The 20,391-nt window shown below is 42.5% G+C and overlaps 1 pseudogene; it reads right to left on the reverse strand.

Annotated features, from left to right (window-relative positions):
• Window positions 1-207: 207 nt before the first annotated feature.
• Window positions 208-1,984, reverse strand: LOC107131512 (small ribosomal subunit protein uS8-like; annotated as a pseudogene).
• Window positions 1,985-20,391: the final 18,407 nt, after the last annotated feature.

Below are 20,391 nucleotides of genomic sequence, written 5' to 3' on the forward strand. Positions count from 1 at the left end.
AGCCTGCATGCAGCAACAAAGAACCCAGAGCAGCCAAAAATAATTTTTTTAAAAAAACTACTTAACAATGAAATATAGCCATCAAGAAACTCATCAAATTAGAGGATTAGTAATATGAAAGTGTGATTTAAAAGACTAGCAATAACACTGAATCCAGAGAACTAAACCTCTGAAGAAATAAATAAATGCAGATCAGAATGTAGGTACTATAAATCCAAACAAATTTAAAATAATAGAAGTATCAAAAATTGGGAGACAGAAAGAAATATGACAGCACCAAAACATCTAGTCACCTTATAGGAAGTCAATCAAAACGACCCACCCAAACTTTATTTTCATCATCGCTTTATTTTTTCTTAACCTTGTTGTTGTTGTTCAGTCGTTAAGTCAGGTCCAACTCTCTGGACCCCACGGACAGCAGCAGGCCAGGCTTCCCTGTCCTTCACTATCTCCTGAAGTTCACCCAAGTTCATGTCCCTCACGTCATTTCTTAACCTGGGAGTGATCTTTTAGGAATTAACACATCTTATTATTCAGGAACAGATACTTGAAGTTCATCCATTTCAACTAAGTGCTTTTCTTCTGTTAAGTTCGTAAAACCAAACCTAATGTTTTTAAATTACTTTTAAAAGCATGCATAATATGATCCTATTACTACAAGATTATTGCTGCCCCCTCCCCTTATTCTTTCTCTCTCTTTAGAATATACTTACTATATGTTATATATTCATTATTTTTGAATGGTAATAGTAGCAATAGGTAATTCTTATTATCTGTTTTCTTTGTTGTGTTGCTGTTGTTCAGTCACTAAGTTGTGTCTGACTCTTGGCAACCCTATGGACTGCAGCATGCCAGGCTCCTCTGTCCTCCACTATCTCCTGGAGTTCGCTCAGATTCATGTCCATTGAGTCATTCAATGATCTCATCCTCTGTTCGCCCTTCTCCTTTTACCTTCAGTCTTTCCCACTATCACGGTCTTTTCCAATGAGTTGTCTCTTCACATCAGGTAGCCAAAGTATTGGAGCTTCAGGTTCAGCATCAGTCCTTTCAGTGAATATTTAGGGTTGATTTCCTTTAGGATTGACTGGTTTGATCTCCTTGCTGTCCAAGGGACTCTCAAGAGTCTTCTCTGGCACCACAGTTCGAAAGCATCAATTTTTTGGCACTCAGCCTTCTTTTTGGTCCAACTCTCACATCCATATATGACTGCTGGAAAAACCATAGCTTTGACTATATGTACCTTTGTTAGCAAAGTGATATTTCTGCTTTTTAATACGCTATCTAGGTTTGTGATAGCTTTTCTTCCAAGAAGCAAGTGTCTTAATTTCATGGTTTCAGTCACCATCAGAAGTGATTTTGAAACCCAAGAGAATAAAATCTGTCACTGCTTCCTCTGAGGCATTTTATTTGCATGTATGTATTACATCCCTAGAAAAAGAATCCAAGGATTTTCCCTCCTGTGTGTTTTCACAGTCCATGATGCCAGCTGAGGTTGTCAGTACAGTGAAACCAAACTGATGGGAGGGGTACAGGTTATTGTGCCATTATTCTAGATCTTTGAGTCACACATCAAATCTGGGGCTGATCACTCCACAGTTACTTAGCCTGCCTGTGAGGTTCACAGCAATTTTCCCAGCCCTGTGATCATTGATGATTTCAGATTCTCCAATGCAACCATGCTTCATCATCTCAGTTAGAAACCTGACAATGACTTTGGAGCATGGCCTAATAATCACCTGGCATTTGCTTCTCTTTTCAGCATTGATGATACTCTTGAGAGCATCAGCCAGGACATTCATGCACATCATTATGGCAGCATGGAAAGATAGCGGAAAGAACATATTACCTTTACTACACTGTGTGAAGCACCATGTTAAGTGCTTTATATGCATCTACATACTTGATACTTATAAGATTCTTAAAGGGTAGATACGATCATCACCCCCATTTTACAGATGAGGAAACAAACATAGAGATGCTTCCTATCATGGCACAAGTAGTAACTGGAGGAGCTAAGAGTCAAACTCAAGACTTCAGGCTCAAAAGTCCACGCTCTTAGCCATCACCCTATATTGCTTGTCCACAAGTAGGTAGGTAGGTCATTCTTTGTTGTCCTTGTACTTTAAATTTTTAATTGATGATTATGTGTCATTTTTTAAAAATGTCATTACCTAACTATAAAAGAGCTCATACTTGGAAGACAGGATGAATACTCCAAGTATCATACAGGCCCACTGAGCAGAGCCTAAAATAGCCCCCCACACATCCTCCTCCTGACTACTCATCTAGGCGACTTCTGGGGGGTGGGGGGGGGTGGGGAGCGGTGTTCAGAGGATTAACTCCTTCACAAACTAACATAGGCTTTGAACAATAGGTGGTCTGAGACTTTAAAAATAATCATTGCACAAGTGTTGAATCGAAATTCAAAATAGCATACCTGTGTTTTATTGGCTTTGGACAGATTAGCTGGAGAAAGTATGCACCCTTAAGAGATTGCCTCAGTGAGAGAAGGAAATGTGTGTCAACAAAAGGTTGAAGAAGTCCCAGGTGTAGGCAGTCACGGGTCTGGGTTGCTGTATCTCTAAACCATTTGCTGGACTGACACAGAACCGTTTCAAATGATGTAACTTAACCAGTGCGATGCCATTCAAGCGCTATGTGATAAGGGTGGTGGGGGGGGGTGCTCCTAGGAGGGTGGAGGAACAGCTGTTTGTGTCACCTGGGAAGGGCACCCACATACAAACCTCATCTCTTTGACAACGATGCTAAAGTCCCGCTGTCACTGTCACTCACCTGCAAAACTAATGACTAAAGGGGAGAAGGAGAGGAAACGCCTAGCCTCTGCAACAGAAAAACTGGGAGAGGGACAGAGCAAGTTAATAAATAAAACAAGAGCCTGAAGGGAAGAGCTGCTTTGTCAGAATATAAATATTTCCCTTCCCCTTTTATCTTTAATGTAGTGTGAGAAGCTTATTAAAGGGAAACGCATCTCTGTCCCTGGAGCCCTCGCACAAGCCTTGCGGGGAGCTGCCTGCCGAACGGGCTTGCCTAGCCCCACGCTTATAAACTCTTCCCTGCTGGAAGTGAGCATACCGTGCAGAGCAATAAAGGGCTGAGGGAAGAAAGGGAAGCCATTGTGGCCATTACGATCTTTATCTCGATGGGCCTGGTGTCATGTTATGTTAATCGCTGGGTGATGCTGAGAGACTGAGAATGCCTATCTGCTCAAAGGCTTGGCTTCAGATTCCAAGGAACGCTGGCATTGCTAGCCTTACTCCACTCCATTAAAGAGGACGATATCCAAAATTTAGACAAAGGGGAATTTGTCTCCATAAGACAGATGTAAAAACTGACAGGGGAAAGGGGCCAGGAGGTCCTGTAAGTACGCCTCCTCCAAGGAACCCAGCAGACCTCACACCTCCAAGAAGACAGCCAGCCTGGGCAGTCTCCATGTCCAATCTTCCTGCTCCCAGAAACATCATTATTCCAACAGCACAGAATTCCACCCTCCATGTTTTTTTCCCAAAAGCTCTAAAAAGAGGATGGAACCTTCACAGCCTCCAAAGCAACTCAGGCTAGCCCAGAGCCTTGCTCACAGTAGGTACCCAAGAAGCTTGAGTGGCATGACTCAGGGTCTGTGCTGGTCCTGTTTATCATTGTATGTGTAGATACATACAGCGTATGTATGTATACAAACACAAGCACCTAGCACAGCACCCAGTACGCACAGTATGGGATGGAAGAATTGAACACATGCATCTGGAGGCAGTGAAGATGTCTTTTTGGTTGGCTATCTTTGTTGCCTCTTCAAAGGATCTCAGTTCTGATCAAGTCTGGGGTTCCACAGCACTCTGGGACTATCACATCTTTGGTGACCATTTAGAGATATTCAGCCATGTGATTACACAAGAAAAAGCCATCCATTCATCAGGCACCATAGGCTAGCCAAAGGCGGGTGGGGGCATGGGTTGGAGACAGCTAGAAACAGCTGCCCAGAGGTGCTTCTCCTTCATTCCTCTGGACTGAGCTTGCCCAGTGGAGCTGGTCCCCATTGCTGTACACTACACCCACCCCTAGTATACACATGCGTTTTTATTTCTACAATGTAATTAATGGAGGGGACAGAATATTTTTTAATCAGCATTTCTGGCTCTCTGGCCAGGGTATTCATATATCCTTTGCACTTAGCAAGGGTTTTCTGCCATTTCCAATCCACCAGGAATCATGTAATCATCCCTCCTGAGCAACCTTCTCTGTATCCCCGTTCAGGCCCCTCCCCAGTACACTGTCTTTTTTGGTCTCGTCCTCACCAATTTTGTGCGTCTGGTTTTCTCTCCCACTGAACCCCATCTAGGCTGAAATAAAGACTCAGCTACAAATGAGAGGGCTCAAGTCATTGCTATTCCACTGCGCTCACCACTTTCGGTCCCAATTACATCTTATAGCAATGTCTGTGTTACAGGGAAGTGTATAATTCAAGGATGATGAGCCATCCTTAGCTGGTTCCTAGGGAATTCCCTGCCCACTATTCTAAACATTGCCTAAGAGCTATTTACAATACCTGATTTCATATTCCGCCTCCTGCATAAGCCCTGTCCGGCCTCCCCTTGGCCTCAGCCACTCTGGGGGCCTGGAATCTTGAGAGGGTCTATTTCCAATGTTCCCACCAACAGGCCAGAGGAGGAGGTGGGGGGGAAGGGCGGCATGCACATATCTGAGGAGCGGCTGTGTGGGAGAGGGATTAAATTTATACTGTGAAGATCAATGGAAGCCTTGGAGAGGCAGATTTCAGTTCAATATAATGAAGGACTTTTTAACAATTAAAGCTGTCAGAAAAATGGAAGGGAACCCTTTTAGAGACCCCTGTCTCCCTGGAGTTCAAGGAGGAGTGAGATCTCTCCAGCCAGAACTGCCTGATGGCCAGCAACACACACACCTCCTCCCATTTGTCAGTGTGATTAAGCAATGCCTCCATTTCTAAAGCCAGACTGCCCAGGTGCAAATCCTGCCCTAAAACTCACTAAGTCTATGATCTTGGGCAAGTTATTTAGCCTCTCCAAAAAATGCAGATAAAAACACATTAGACTTTCTGGCAATTGTGAGGGTTTGTGTGTGTGTGTGTGTATGTGTTTTTAAGGCTTATCAAAAGAGTCTTTAAGCAGTAAGATAGTGTTCTAAGCCTTTGGGTTCTCAAGGCTCTTACTGGTTTATACAAGTAGTAAAAGAGAGGTCACCATTTTTCACTAGCTACAACATAAAACAGCATTTTGTAATTAATTGTTATTTTACATACCTACATATGTAACACAAACCTTAGTGTTTAAACTTTCGGAAATTGTGATGAGGAAAATTTTTTAAACCAACAAATTGAACTGCAGAGGGGAAAGAAAGGTAGAAAACAAAACTTATTTATTCAACCAATTTTATTAAGCACTCACCTCATGCAAAGCCTCTAGGGAAACACAAATATGGCTGGGACGCAAATCTGCCTGCCTGGGGCTTGCTGTGTTAGCAAATAACTGCCTCTGACCCTTCCATTTGAAAAATGGGCCATGTTCCACAGGCTCTGTAAAATTAAAATGCTCTGTAGGGCATTTTAGATTGGTTTATACTCTAAAATAAATGGGCAGGACAAGAATATAAAGTATGGCAAAAAATGTACCACTTAAATTGTTTTCGCATTTTCCATTAAAGTTTAGTTTCTCTAAAGATTGTGATCATGTTGATAAACTACGTACATATTGCCTAGGAATGAAAAATAAATTTTTTTCCCTTTCACTTGTACTTAGCACAGTTCTTGGTTCTGAAAGCCCTCTGCCTAAAAAGGACATGGGTAGAAATAAACATGGGATGCCCAAAATATCTTTTTTCTATGGGTTGTAGGCATCCACATTTGGAAAAGAAAACCTTCTCTTTGGTAGCTGCTGTGGTCTGCAGCACAACTTTCAAATATCCTTCTCGGCAGCTTATTAATTCACTGGAATACTCAATGGGAAACATGACTTTTCCTTGACCCTGCCGTTTCTACAGTATTCTCATTCTCAATTGAACATAGAGGATGCTGGTGGCCTTCTGAGAAACCAGAAACTTTAACCCCCCTCTGCCTAGACCTAGATCTCTTTAAAACCATTAAAGAACCATAATAATTACCCTTTATTGAACATTTACAACATGCCAGACACTAAGGTCACTGCATTATCTCATTTGATCTTCATAATCCTGTGAAGCAGGTGTTTGTATTATCACCATTTTACAGATGAGGAAACTGAAACCCACAGCAGTAAGCAGATTGTCCAAAGCCACAAAATAACAAACTGCTGAACATGCATTTTAAAAAATATTTATTTTATGTATTTATTTGGCTGTGCTGGGTATTTGCTGCGGCACCCAGGATCTTCGGTCTTTGTTGCTACATGCAGAATCCTTAGTTGCAGCATGCGGGACCTAGTTCCCTGACCAGGGATCAAACCTGGGCCCCCTCCTTAGCCAATGGACCACTAGGGAGGTCCCTGAATAAGGATTTAAATCTACAAAACCTCTGCTCTCAACCATTACTTTCAAACTGCATCTCCAAAGAAAGAGAAGTCCCCACCACAACAAATATAAGAACTTCCAGAATAATTAATGGGAAAACTACTTCATCACTCCCCCTAGCAGAGTGAAAAATGTGATCTGGCCCTTGGGGGAGGCCCAGCATCCTATAGACCTTACAGTGACCCAGTATCCCAAGAATGTCCTGTTCTTGTGATGTCCTCTTGGACAGCTGGCTGCAAAGCGGGTATTTAGATAGAAACACATCCTCAAGGAAGCTTCCATAAAAAACATGTGCTCACTCTGTCTGTTTGCTTTCTGGGGCTTTCTCCAGGCCAGACATACTTAGGTGCTTAGAAGCAGAGTCAACTTCTTCCCTTTACTACTTTCCTTCCCACTAGTTTTTTTTTTTTTTTTTTTTCTTCCAAGTGAAAACTAGGTTCAAAGTCCTGTTCTTTTATCCACCAACTGTGTGATTTTGGACTTCTCTTTACGTTGGTTTCCCCATCTATAAAATGGGCCCAATAAATAGTCACCATCTCAAAGGGCTGTCGTGAGGACAAAGATTCAAGGAGACGGTGCCAGTTAAGGGTTTAGCGCAATGCCTGGCATGGTAAGCCTTTGATAAACATTAGCTGTTAATAAACATAGTAACGATACGACTAATACCAGACACTGGAGTCTGTCAGTTGGCTTTGTCTTAACTGTTCGGCTGGAATTTAAGCCAGGGTATCGTCAACACTGGGTGCTAAGACACAGCAGGACCAATATGGTCTTCAGAACTAAGGCTTTAAAACAATGAGTCATCTCTGGGAGCAGTGGACTAGCTTGATAAATTTTGGGCCAGGGGAAGAGGAGGAGTGAAGTTTCACAGGTAAGCCAAAGCCCCTTTTGCTAGAGTGAGAAGTCTGTCGCCTCTTTTGTTTATTTCTTCTCTAAATGTTTCCTCTCCCACCTCCTGGGCTGTTTTCAAAACTCCTCCATTTTGGTAGCAGCTCTTCACAAGTCTGCTGGAGGCCACAGGAATGGGCCAACAGTCCTCTCCCCAGCTCAAAGAGCCAGCAGGAGCTGCCCCAAGCCCCTCCCCTGACTGTGGGGTCCAGCTGGCTCCACAGTAGTTTCTGCAGCCCCCTTTCCAGCACCTTCCTGACACAGCACAGCTGTGGGGGCTCAGCTCAGACTGTGGCCCATAAGCAGAGCAGACGCGTCACGAGCACCCTGTGCAACTCTCGGCACAAGCCAGCCTGAGGCCCCTCGCTTCGCCAGTCACCTGTGACCTTTCACTCTGGAGCGCCCACAAGTCATTTCCAATGTGAGGTCAGCATGAAGCAGAGATAAATAAATAGATAGTTGATAAATAGATAGGTAAAGTCAGGTCATCATATGCAAAGTTCTTAGATTAAATCACAGGGCCCAAGAGCCCAAACATGTGAATTCTAGTTTTGTCATTCTCTGAACCCTTAGACAATTCAATCCACCATCTTGGGCTTCAGTTTTCTCATCTGTAAAATGAAAGAGAAAAATTACTGAACTCTGATGTCCTTTCTGAAAAATAAATCCCTCAAACCATTCTCCAGTTCAGTCTCTCCTTTTTAGTCACAGGATGGGCTGGCTCCTAGTTCAGTGCCAGACTCCCCTTATAATTTTGATACAAACTCAATGTCATCACAAAAAGCCAATTCATTTGTTCATCAAGATTATTAATTCCAAAGAACTAAATCGACATCTATCTAAGGAAGGCATAGAGATGGCCAACAGGCACATGAAAAGATGCTCAATAATGCTAATTATTAGAGAAATGCAAGTCAAAACTAGAATGAGGTGCCACCTCACACCAGTCAGAACAACCATCATCAAAGAAGTCTACAAACAAGAAATGCTAGAGAAGGTGTGGAGAAAAGGGAACCCTCCTACACTATTGGTGGGAACATAAATTGGTGCAGCTATTAAAAAGAACAGTATAGAAATTCCTTAAAAAATTAAAAATAGAGCTACCATATGATCCAGCAATCCCACTCCTGGGCATATAACCAGACAAAACTATAGTTCAAAAGGATACATGCCACCCCTATGTTCATTGTAGCACTATTCACAATAGCCAAGACACAGAAACAATCTAAAGGTTCATCAACAAACGAATGGATAAAGATGTGGTATGTATATACAATGGAATACTATTCATCCACAAAAAAGAATGCAGCAATATGGGTGGAACTAGAGAGTATCATACTAAGTGAAGTAAGTCAGAAAGACAAAAATAAATACATTATAATATTTGGAATCTAAAATACAACAAAAATGAACTTATCTGCGAAAAAGAAATGGACTCACAGACATAGAGAACAGACTTTTTCTGTAGGGGAGGGATGAAGTGGAAGCTTGGAGTATATACAGAACAGATAACAAGGTCCTTGTGCATAGCACAAGGAAATACAGTTAATATCCTATGGTAAACCACAATGGAAAATAATATTTTAAAAAAGCATATGTATATTATGGAATTAATAATCTTTTTAAAAATTGAAGTATAGCTGATTTACAATGTTGTGTTAATTTCTGCTGTATAGCAAGGGAGGGTGGGGGAAGTTATATATACATATGTACGTACATAAAGACATGTATATATATATAACTGAGTCACATATATATGTATAAGCATATATATATAAATATAACTGAGTCAGCTTGCTATAGAGCAGAAATTAACACAACATTGTAAATCAACTATACTTCAGTTTTTAAAAAGATTATTAATTCCATGATGGCAGGGATACATTCATTACCTTACCAGCAGTGCCTGCTGCTGCTGCTAAGTTGCTTCAGTAGTGTCGACTCTGTGCGACCCCATAGACGGCAGCCCACCAGGCTCCTCCGTTCCTGGGATTCTCCAGGCAAGAACACTGGAGTAGGTTGCCATTTCCTTCTCCAATGCATGAAAGTGAAAAGTGAAAGTGAAGTCGCTCAGTCGTGTTCGACTCTTAGCGACCCCATGGACTGCAGCCGACCAGGCTCTTCCGTCCATGGGATTTTCCAGGCAAGAGTACCGGAGTGGGGTGCTATTGCCTTCTCCAAGCAGTGCCTAACACACTGTAATCTGTAAATATATATAAACACATATTTTTTAAAATAAATGAAGGCCATGGGATTTTATTTCATCCTTTAAGAGGTGCCTTACTTCCCTGGTGGCTCAGCTAGTAAAGAATCCACCTGCAATGTGGGAGGCCTGGGTTTGATCCCTGGGTTGGGAAGATCCCCTGGAGAAGGGAAAGGCTACCCACTCCAGTATTCTAGCCTGGAGAATTCCATGGACTATATATAGTCCATGAGCTTGCAAAGAGCCAGACAGGGGACTGAGCAACTTTCATTTTTTTTTTTCATTCATTCAATCATGTACACCAGCATCTGACTGCAGTGTAACTACCCAGGACTTGAATAAACGTCTGTGACCACTTAAAAACAAAGTAACTGCTGACTGAGAAGGGGGATTAAAAGCAAGGAGAGATTCCTCAACACATGAATGAGAGAGTTAGCTAAGAAATAAAGGGCTTCTCTGTTCCCCTCCCCCCAAGATTTCTGATAGCCAGCATTCTAATAAAAGTTGCTTTTACCAACTTCACACTTTGAAAGCCAAAATTAACACCATTTAACGGAAGGCCCCAAATAAACTCAGAAGGTAAGACCCAAACCAGGGAGGGACTTCAATTTACACAGGGAAAGGAAACCTCAAAGCCTTCTCAAGCTCCCTCCAACCTCTCCTAACCATCTCTTCAACCTGCCACCCTCCCTTAGGGACCCTGCCAGGTCGCTCGGACCCAGCCACGCCTCGGCTCCTCCCTCAGGTGAAGCTGTTCTCAAATTAAATCACAAAGAGGGGCAGCCAGTCTGCAATGATCTGTGTTTATTTAGTAAATGGGTTGATTGCCCTCATTTGTGGCGATTAAGAGTTAATTTCTCAATGCAAAGAGGACCATTTCTCGAAGGGCAGCCCCAGATAATTAAGACAGGGGAAGAAACAAAAATCAAATACCTTCCCCCAACCCCCTGGCCCCTGACCAACCGATTTTGGCCTTTCGGTGGCCCCTCCTGCAAGGGGCCACAGGCTCCGGCTGCAGTGAGTTTCTGACCCAGTAGAGATAGGATTTGGTAAACAAAGGCTTAGGAATTCTTTAGGTGCCTTTAAACTGACATCTGGCAAATTCGAGATCCCGTCACAGTTTCTCCTCCGCGCCGCGCCCCCCACCCCCACCCCCACCCCCACCCCCACCCCCCTGTTCCCCGGCTTTGAAAAGCAAATGTTTTGAGGTTTGTGTTCTCTTCCATTCACAGCGTTTTTAATCAAGTGGAGTCAAACCACTTTGTCTACACCTTAATTGAAGAGCCTGGCTCGAGAGCTTAAAGTACTATTTTACAATAGGAAGGAGGGGCAGGGAGAGGCGGAAGGGAGTAAGTGGAAATGTGAACGAGAAGAAAAGCGGGGGGTAAGTGGCCCTCAAGGGCGCTCTCAGACCGCGCGCTCGCCTTCAGGGCACACGTCGGGCACAGCGAAGGGGCTGCTCTGTGCCACTCCGTCAGGAGCTGAGAAGAGGCTGGCTTGGCTTCGAGGGTCACTTCCACAGAATACACGACAAAGCCCCTATTGTGAGAAGTCGTGGCCCAGGGGAGGAACCCCAAAGAAGCCTAAGGCTCTCCTTGGGCCAGATCACAGAGCCCAGCTTCCTGGCCTTATCAATGAAGACACGGGCCCACGGAGGTTAACCGATTCGCTCAAGGCCAAGGCGGTTAGTGGCTGGATCAAGACCCGGGGAATTCCTTTCATTTCCTTAGCTGTAACTGAAGGCTTTCTCCTGTGTTTGATACTCTGGAAAGAGAAATCCTAAAACGAGTGTCCCTAGACTCGGGAAGACAGTTAAATGACTTCCTATATTTTTCCAAGTGAAACAACCAAACATTCTCACCTAGTCTTCTCAACTGTTTGGGATCCCAGCTGTACATTCCAGGGCACATGGGAGATTTTAAGTAGATTCTCTGGGGTAGGACTCAGGAACTAGTTTTGTTTTTTTAAAGTAGATTTTTTTAATTATTAAATTTCTCCACCACTAACCACCCCCACCCGCCATGGCCACCTCCCCTTTGAGGATCTCCCTTTCAACTTGTTCTAATTACTACTGTTTCTGCTGCTGCCTTCATGTCACTTAATTTGGTTCATGTATCCCAAAGCATGTTCAATTTAAAACATTTCACTGTCGACCCATGTTTAGCTTGTGGTCTGTCATGATCCCCAGATCTTGTGTCCTTAGCTAGTCTTTCACAACCCTGTATTTCTGCAACTTAGAGGTTTAAAAAATTTTTTTTTCACTTAACTTCATCTGACTCAATCCCACTCAATTTGATTCAATAAATGGAACCTTATGAAAGGCAAAACAGAAAAATAAGACATCGTTTCTCTTCTCAAGGACCTTTGAGATGAATACGTGGTATAAGATAGGCCCTAAAAGAGAAGAGAGAATAGAAGTAACATCAAAAGAGCTATAGAACCTTCAGAGAAAGACGGTGAAGGAAACTGACATTTGATGAGTACCTACTATGTGATGAGATATATTAGAATCAGGAGATATGAGATATATTAGAATTAGGAGATATGAGATATATTAGAATTAGGAGATATGAGATGTATTAGAATTAGGCTTGGCTGAGAGGCATAAGAAATCCTAAAATAACACTGGCTTAAACAAGACATAAGTTTATTTTGATCTCATATTGGAGAATCCCGAGGGAGTTCATCATAGGCTGGTATAGTCCACCACAGTGCTAGGGACCACGCTCCTTCTATCTTTTTCTCCTTTTCAAGGTCACTTCATGGTCTATAATAGCCTCCAGAGTTCCAGCCTTTCAGGGGAGGGGACATAGTTCCAGCTGTGTTGTTGCACACACACAGCTGATATTCCACTGGCCAGAACTTAATGGAAGGACCCAAGGGAGGTTTTTATATGGGGTCTTTATTCCAAGTGGTCATATGTCTGGGGCCTCCACTACCGTGAAAGAAAGGAAAAACATATATTGAGGAGCAATTAGCAGCATCTGCACCATGCTAAGGACTTTATATATTTTCAGTTCAGCTCAGTTCAGTCACTCAGTCGTATCCAACTCTTTGAGACCCCATGGACTGCAGCACACCAGGCCTCCCTGTCTATCGCCAACTCCCAGAGCTTGCTCAAACTCATGTCTATCGAGTTGGTGTTGCCATCCAACCATCTCATCCTCTGTCATCCCCTTCTCCTCCTGCCTTCAATCTTTCCCAGCATCAGGGTCTTTTCCAAAGAGTCATTTCTTTGCATCAGGTGGCCAAAGGACTGGAGCTTCAGCTTCATCATCAGTCCTTCCAATGGATACTCAGGACTGATCTCCTTTAGGATTGACTGGTTTGATCTCCTTGCAGTCCAAGGGACTCTCAAGAGCCTTCTCCAACACCACAGTTCAAAAGCATCAGTTCTTCGATGGTAACCTGTCTTTATGGTCCAACTCTCACATCCATACATGACTACTGGAAAAACCATAGCTTTGACTAGCCAGACTTTTGTTGGCAAAGTAATGTCTCTGCTTTTTAATATGCTGTCTAGGTTGGTCATAGCTTTTCTTCCAAAAAGCAAACGTCTTTTAATTTCATGGCTGCAGTCTGCATCTGCAATGATTTTGGAGCCTAAGAAAATAGTTTCTCACCGTTTCCATTGTTTCTCCATCTATTTGCCATGAAGTGATGGGACCAGATGCTACAATCTTTTTGAATGTTGAATTTTAAGCCAGCTTTTTCACTCTTCTCTTTCACCTTCATCAACAGGCTTTTCAGTTCCTCTTCACTTTCTGCCATAAGCGTGATGTCATCTGCATATCTGAGGTTATTGATATTTCTCCCGGAAATCTTGATTCCAGCTTGTGCTTCATCCAACCTGGCATTTTGCATGAGGTACTCTTCATAGAAGTTAAATAAGCAGAGTGACTATATACAGCCTTGACATACTCCTTTCCCAATTTTGAACCAGTCCATTGTTCCATTCTGGTTCTAATGGTTGCTTCTTGACCTGTATACAGATTTCTCAGGAGGCAGGTAAGGTGGTCTGGTATTCCCATCTCTTTAAGAATATTCCACAGTTTATTGTGATCCACACAGTCAAAGGCTTTGGCATAGTCAATAAAGCAGAAGTAGATGTTTTTCTGGAATGCTCTTGCTTTTTCTATGTCCAACAGATGTTGGCAATTTGATCTGATTTTAGAGCATTTCTCTTTCTTATAATAACTCAGAAGAAAGAGGTTTCCTGTGCCTTTATAGATAATTCCTATCTTGAAACACTTTTGCAAGCATTCAATTGAGTCAACTCAATGACAACTGCAGTCCTAGGAAGTATCTTTTCAAATGCTTTACTCAGGCCATTGAGCAAGATGAAGGTGACTGCAAGACTGAGCCTTGTTAGTCAAGCCTGAATGGATGCCTCTCCTGGGTTGGTGCTGATACTTGGAGGTCAGCCTTCCAAAAGCTATGGGCCCATGCCCCAGGAGAAAGCCAGAAGAGATCTGTGTTTTCACCCTTTTGCAAACCCCAGCACTATGGTTAGAAAGGGTCTCTCTAGTTGCTAGAGCAGGCAGAGAGGCAGGTGACTTCATTAATGGGGATAGTGGAATTCCAAGGTAAGGAGCTAGGAAACAACTCTGTTTCCTGGTTTCTGCTCATTCCTTTCTCACTGAATGTTTCTCAGCTCTTTGCCAATATGTTTTACACTCAGATTCCCCAAATGAAAGGATCTGATTGGGTGGCCAGTGGGCATATTTGTTGGACAGAGGTCTCATGCCAGACAACCTCATGGCTAGGTCAGATGCTTGCCTATTCCTGGCTCAGTCATCTGAGGGGAGGGTTAATGTGGTATAAGGTACACGGATGGCAACATCATCTGAGGAAATGCTATGAATTAACTGTTGGGAATAGAAGCTGTTACCTTTTAGAATAGCCACTGGGAACTCATTGAGCTTCATAAATGAGATCTCAGGCCCAACATCACACCCTGCAACCAATCAACCAACAACACCCCTCCCCCGCCCCTGCGTTTTCTCTTTCTGCGTGCACATGCGCACGCACACACACACGCGCGCGCACACACACACACACACACCCCCCACATATCTCATCCTCATTATTTCATCCTTCAGTTCAAAACATCATCATGTAGAGTAAGGAGGACTCTATGCAAGGCCAAAGACCTTCTATGAGCCATGAGCAACACAATACATTGCTTTGCAATATGAGTCTGGGTCAGAGGTTCTCGTATCTGACTAATTCAAAAGAATCACCTGATGAGCTTTTAAAAATTAAATCCCAAGTCCAACGCCAGAGATTCTGACTCAACATGTCTGAGGTGGGGCCCAAACTTTTGGAAAAATTCTTTAGGTGGTGCTGATGACCAGCCAGTTTTGAGATCCACTGCTCTAGCTCTCATCTTCACTTTTCTAGAAGGCACTGGGGCTTTTATTACTACTGTGAGCAATTGTTCTTGCAGCTTTTCCTAGCTCTCTGCTGACTGTCCTGGCCTGCCAAAATGGGAAGGCCTGGTACCCTGTCAAATTTTCCATCTGCCCTCGTGGGCTGGGGCAGAGCACTGACATCTCCTAATCTAGAAACTCACTGGTGCAGTTTCAGTGATGGGAATTAAATTGCTCCTTGGAAAATTAGAAAAAAGTAGTGGTCATTACCAAGTGGGTTTGAAACCTGTATAGGTATAATATTCAGGGGGTCATCACCAATCTGGGCTTGATAACCCAAGCCTAGAAATTCTGGGACATCTCTAAATTTGGGGATGGCTTTTGATCCTTTTGAAACAAAAGGACCAATATTAGTGAAATTTGCCATGAAGACATCAAGTAGCAGTGCAATGTGAAGTGAAAAATGTTATATAGACCAGGTTTTAGTCCAAGCTTTGAGTCTATAAAAAGGAGCTTATACTTGGAACTGTGAAGCATTGTTATAAAATTTGAGTTAGTGTACCTAAAGCAACTGGTATCTTATAAATGGTTGTCATTCTATTAAAAATATAACTATTTCTGATGCTCAAAATCATCTGAACAGAATAAGTCCTACAAATCCAGTGGTGTGACAGGATCAGTACTCAGGGACTTGTGAGAGCTGATTATGTGTATCTTTTCCAAACTCCAAGTCCAGTGATATTATGTGACATGAAATTAGCCATGGTATCAGTATTTACACCATGGAAATTGGCAAATGTACATCGGTCAGGGGTTTTTTTCCCTAGAGGGCTAGTTGGTAGACACTTCCCAGCACACTACTGTAAAAAAATCACAACCTCAACAAAAAGCCAGCACCAGAAAATATGCACTTAACTTGCTCTTTTATTTTATATCTATGATTTGCATCCATATAACTAAACCAGGATTCTGCCCTCATGATTTTTTGCCCATAGATTACAAGCATTTTGCAAATATTATCTCATTATTTCTCACAACACCCTGGAGAGCTAGGGATGTTAAGTGACGCCTGAGGCAGCACAGGAAATCAAATGGTGAAAAGCAGAACTAACCTAGTCTGTACTAACCACTTCTGCCACCCTTCCCACACATCATTATTGTCCAAACTGGCATAAAGACATGGGTAAATTCTTGTCTGGAAAATCCCATGGAGAGAGGAACCTGGTGGGCTATATAGTCCATGGGATTGCAAAGAGTCAGGCACGATTTAGGGACTAAATAACAACAAAACAATTACCAGTGATGCTTTAATCTCACAACCCAAATAGCCAAAGTCTCTCTACAGACTTGATCCAAGTCCTTGGTGTGTGTTGTGCTGTGCTTAGTCGCTCAATGGTATGCAACTCTTTGTGACCCCGTGGACTGTAGTCCGCCAAGCTCCTCTGTCCTGGGGATTCTCCTGAAAGAAAACTGGAGTGGGTTGCCATGCCCTCCTTCAGGGGATCTTCCCAACCAGGGCTCAAAGCCAGGTCTCCCACATTGCAGGCAGATTCTTTACCATCTGGGCCACCAGGGAAGCCTTTGGTCCTTGAGTACCAATCTGACTCCCCAGAATGGCTACCTTCTGAACTTGGAGGTTTTTCTGCAGGGCTGCTGATAGCCTTGTATTAATCAACTGTCCCATATTCTTTCTCCTTCTAGACCAAAGACATGTGTTTGAAAAAACAGTTGACCAGAATTAGGATTCTGTTCTGACTTCAGCAGATGCAAGTGGCATTATAATCAACCAACTCATGTTATCTGTGACCCTTTCTCTGAACACTCCAAAGTCAGAGACCCAAGAGTTGTTTTTCTCTGAGGCATTATCTCCATAATACTTTGGGAAGGAATAAATAACCCTAGTGGTGAACCATCTCTACAATGGCTCACCCTCTAATGGGTTTTCACATTCTAGAGGAATCCCTACTACCCTTTGATTGTGGATAGACCTAGTTTCTTGCTTCTAATGCATGGAGTAAGGCAAAATTGAGAGGATGTCACTTCCAAGATTAGATTACAAAAAGACCATGACTTCCATCTCGGGGCAGGGGAGGGGAGGCAGGAGTCAAAGTGGGCCACATGAGAGGTGAACACTGTAAGGGACCCATGTCTCTGGCCAACAACTAGAAAGAAGATTTGGTACACATGCATGACAGAATATCACTCAACCATTAAAAAGAATGAAATAATGCCATTTGCAGCAACATGGATGGACCTAGAGACTATCATACTGAGTCAAGTAAATCAGAGAAGAAGAAGCACTGTATGACATCCCTTATATGTGGAATCTAAAAAAAAAAAAAAAATGATACAAATGAACATACAAAACAAAAAGAGACTCATAGGCTTAGAGAACAAAATTATGGTTGCTGGGGGGAAGAATGGGGGGAAGAGATAGTTAGGGAGTTTGGGATGGACCTGTACACACTGCTATATTTAAAATAGGTAACAAGGACTTACTGTATAGCATATGGAACTCCTCTCAGTGTTATATGGCAGCCTGGATTGGAGGGGAGTTTGGAGGAGAATGGATGGATACATGCATAGGTATGGCTGAGTCCCTTTTGCTGTTCATCTGAAACTATCACAACAGTGTTTGTTAATCAACTATACCCATACAAAATAAAAAGTTTTTTTTTTTTTTATAAAAGAAGCTGAGGCCTGCCAAAAGCCTTGTTATGAGCTTGGAAGTGGATCTTCCTTCAATCGAGCCTTGAAATAACTGCAGCCCTGACCACATCCTGATGCAGTCTTGTGAGAGACCCCAAGCTAGAGGATCAAGCTAAGCATATCCAGATTGCCTAACACAGAGAAACTGTGAGATATTGAATATTTGTTGTTTTAACCTGTTGTGTTAGGGAGTGATGTGTTATACAACTACAGATAACTAATACAGTCCTCAACCAGCAAGGAAAATGGTGGAATAGACACAATCACTGAATCTGCCACACAAACCACCTCCACTTGTAGGGTCTAGAAGAATTCAGCATGGCCCCCCTCTAATTCTCCTAATTCAATCTAGACATTTCTAACTTGCATTAATACCTGAAAGTCTGCCTTAGGGATCAAAATGTTCCATTTTTTGAATGATCCAACACTCCCAACTAAAGTGAAAAGAAGCCAAAGGCAACCTGGCCATTGGTAATCACAAATCCTCAATGTTATAAAGTCACAAATTGTCTGGTAAAAGAGAGGCCAGAAAGCATATGCTAAAAGCTGCCCTTTCTGGTCTTGCATGAGTAATTCCTGAAGCTGGAGTTTCACTACAACCACAGGATTGTGGCACTACGAAGGTGGCCATTTTCAAATCTGGCCTGACATCAGAATGAAATTCAACTAGATAAACCTGGGACTTGGCCAAGATAAGTAATATTTAAATAACTGGAGCCAATGAATAGCATCACTTTTCTATGGAACCACATGACTATGATGTGAAGAAATAAAAGCTTTTGTTGTTTTAAAGGGCAGAGACAATTGGAAGTTTTGCAGCAGACGGTTAGAAAATTTTCCACCCTTAGCTTTCCAAGGAAGATACCAGTTAGTGGCTTTGGGAGTTGGGTGTGGAAGGTGTTACTTGGAAAAGACAATTAAATTGATTCTAAACAGATGTGAACCAATGTTACTACATCCATCACAGAGCCTAAAACAGACTATTTAGCCCCCTACACAGTGAGCTTACTTTTCTGAACTATTCCCTGTTATTCCTTAGCTCCTTGAAATCAGCATGCTATGTCAGGTAAGGCACAGAAAGCTACCACACCTCTCTCATAAACAGTGAATTTTTATTTTCCAGATAATTTTGGAGTGTTTTTTTTTTTTTTAATCCTCCTAAAAAACACAAAACACTCCCCCCAAAATTGGCCTTTGCTTCTCTGTTTTTTGCGCTTGTCTACCTGAGTCAGAGCAAGACTCTCATCTGTGATACAGTTCATCAAGATAAATGGGGATGGGTTTTCTGCATCTAATACACAGATTGTTTTAAAAAATATTTCATTTGTCCCTTGAATTTTTAAATGGCTATTTTTTCCCCTCTTAAAAAAAGAATTATCCTTATTACCTCATCAGGCAGCTGTCTGAGGCTATGAGGAGAAGAAGCTCATAACTAAATTGGTTTAGTTGTATTTAAGACAGTATTTTATCCTGTCGGTTTTCATTTTATTAGATGACAGTGCTTGCAATTTCTCCCTCAATAAGCAAAGATGACTTAGATCAGTGGCCTGATGAATAAGCATGAAAATTTGATTTAGGAAAGGAGAACATCCTGGAGCTCACAGAGAGAAAAAAGGATTTCCAACCCCCCACCATACACACATTTTAAATGACAAAGCAAAGAAGCTGCATTGTCTTTAAACAGCATCTTTCAATGCAATCAATATCAAGGCTCCCCAATGTTAGGTGATAAGAATAATAATTTAGAAAGAAAAAGAGGAGCCCTTGAAAAAATACAAAGAGAGAAGGAAATATGTTTAAAGAAAATATTATTAATCTTTCATATTACCTTGAGGCAGATTGCCCAAAAGAAAAGAAAAGAAGAAAAAAAAAGTCCTGGGTGTGAAGGGAAAACTGATCCTTTGGAAGAAAAAAGACGAGGATTCCTGTTGAGGACCGGATGGAGAATGTGAGCAGTCTGACACCCTACCTTGGCCTAAATGATTCAGCCTTCCAGACCCATTAACAAGAGTGGAGGACAAAGAACTGTGAAGTGCAAGAACAGATTCCCCATAAACCAGTAATAGAAAATAAATAAAAGAAAAACAGAGGAGGCCAAAGTCTCCTATGGAAGGGAACCCAATTAATTGTCTTCGGTTTCAGGATTAGTCTTTTCTTGCTGGAGAAGAGGCTCACCGGGGGCAGCAGAGGCAGCAACTTCTAACTTCTGCAAACATGCATCCTGATCAGAATCCCTCAGGGCTCTAGCGCCTGGAACTGAGCTGGCAGGAGGAAGGGCTAGGCCAGGAGTAACGTTTTTTAAGGCAAAGGATAGCGCGGGGGTAGGGGGGGAGGCGGGGGGAGGTAGAGGGAATGTCACAGAGAAGATTTTTCCTTGCTTAGCATGGAAATTCCATGGGAATTCATGCTATTCCTCTCAGTCCGGTGGGAGGGTAGTAACATCCCCCACCTCCACCCGCTGTAACTTCTGATTTCGCCGGGAGTAACCAGAGAGCGCGCGCCAAGGCCCAGTGCCTTCAGCGGGGCGAAGATTTGATCGAGAACAAAAGAACGCTTGCCAATCAGAAAACGCTACCCGAGAACAAGAAGTACTTCTCTTTGTGTTTTGAAAACTCTTTAATTAGCAAATGCCTTTGGTTTCTAATACGCATTAAAACTTTTCTACGCAGATTCCAAGAATCGAAT

The sequence above is a fragment of the Bos taurus genome, chromosome 2, assembly GCF_002263795.3.
Source record: "Bos taurus isolate L1 Dominette 01449 registration number 42190680 breed Hereford chromosome 2, ARS-UCD2.0, whole genome shotgun sequence".
Classification (NCBI taxonomy): domain Eukaryota; kingdom Metazoa; phylum Chordata; class Mammalia; order Artiodactyla; family Bovidae; genus Bos; species Bos taurus.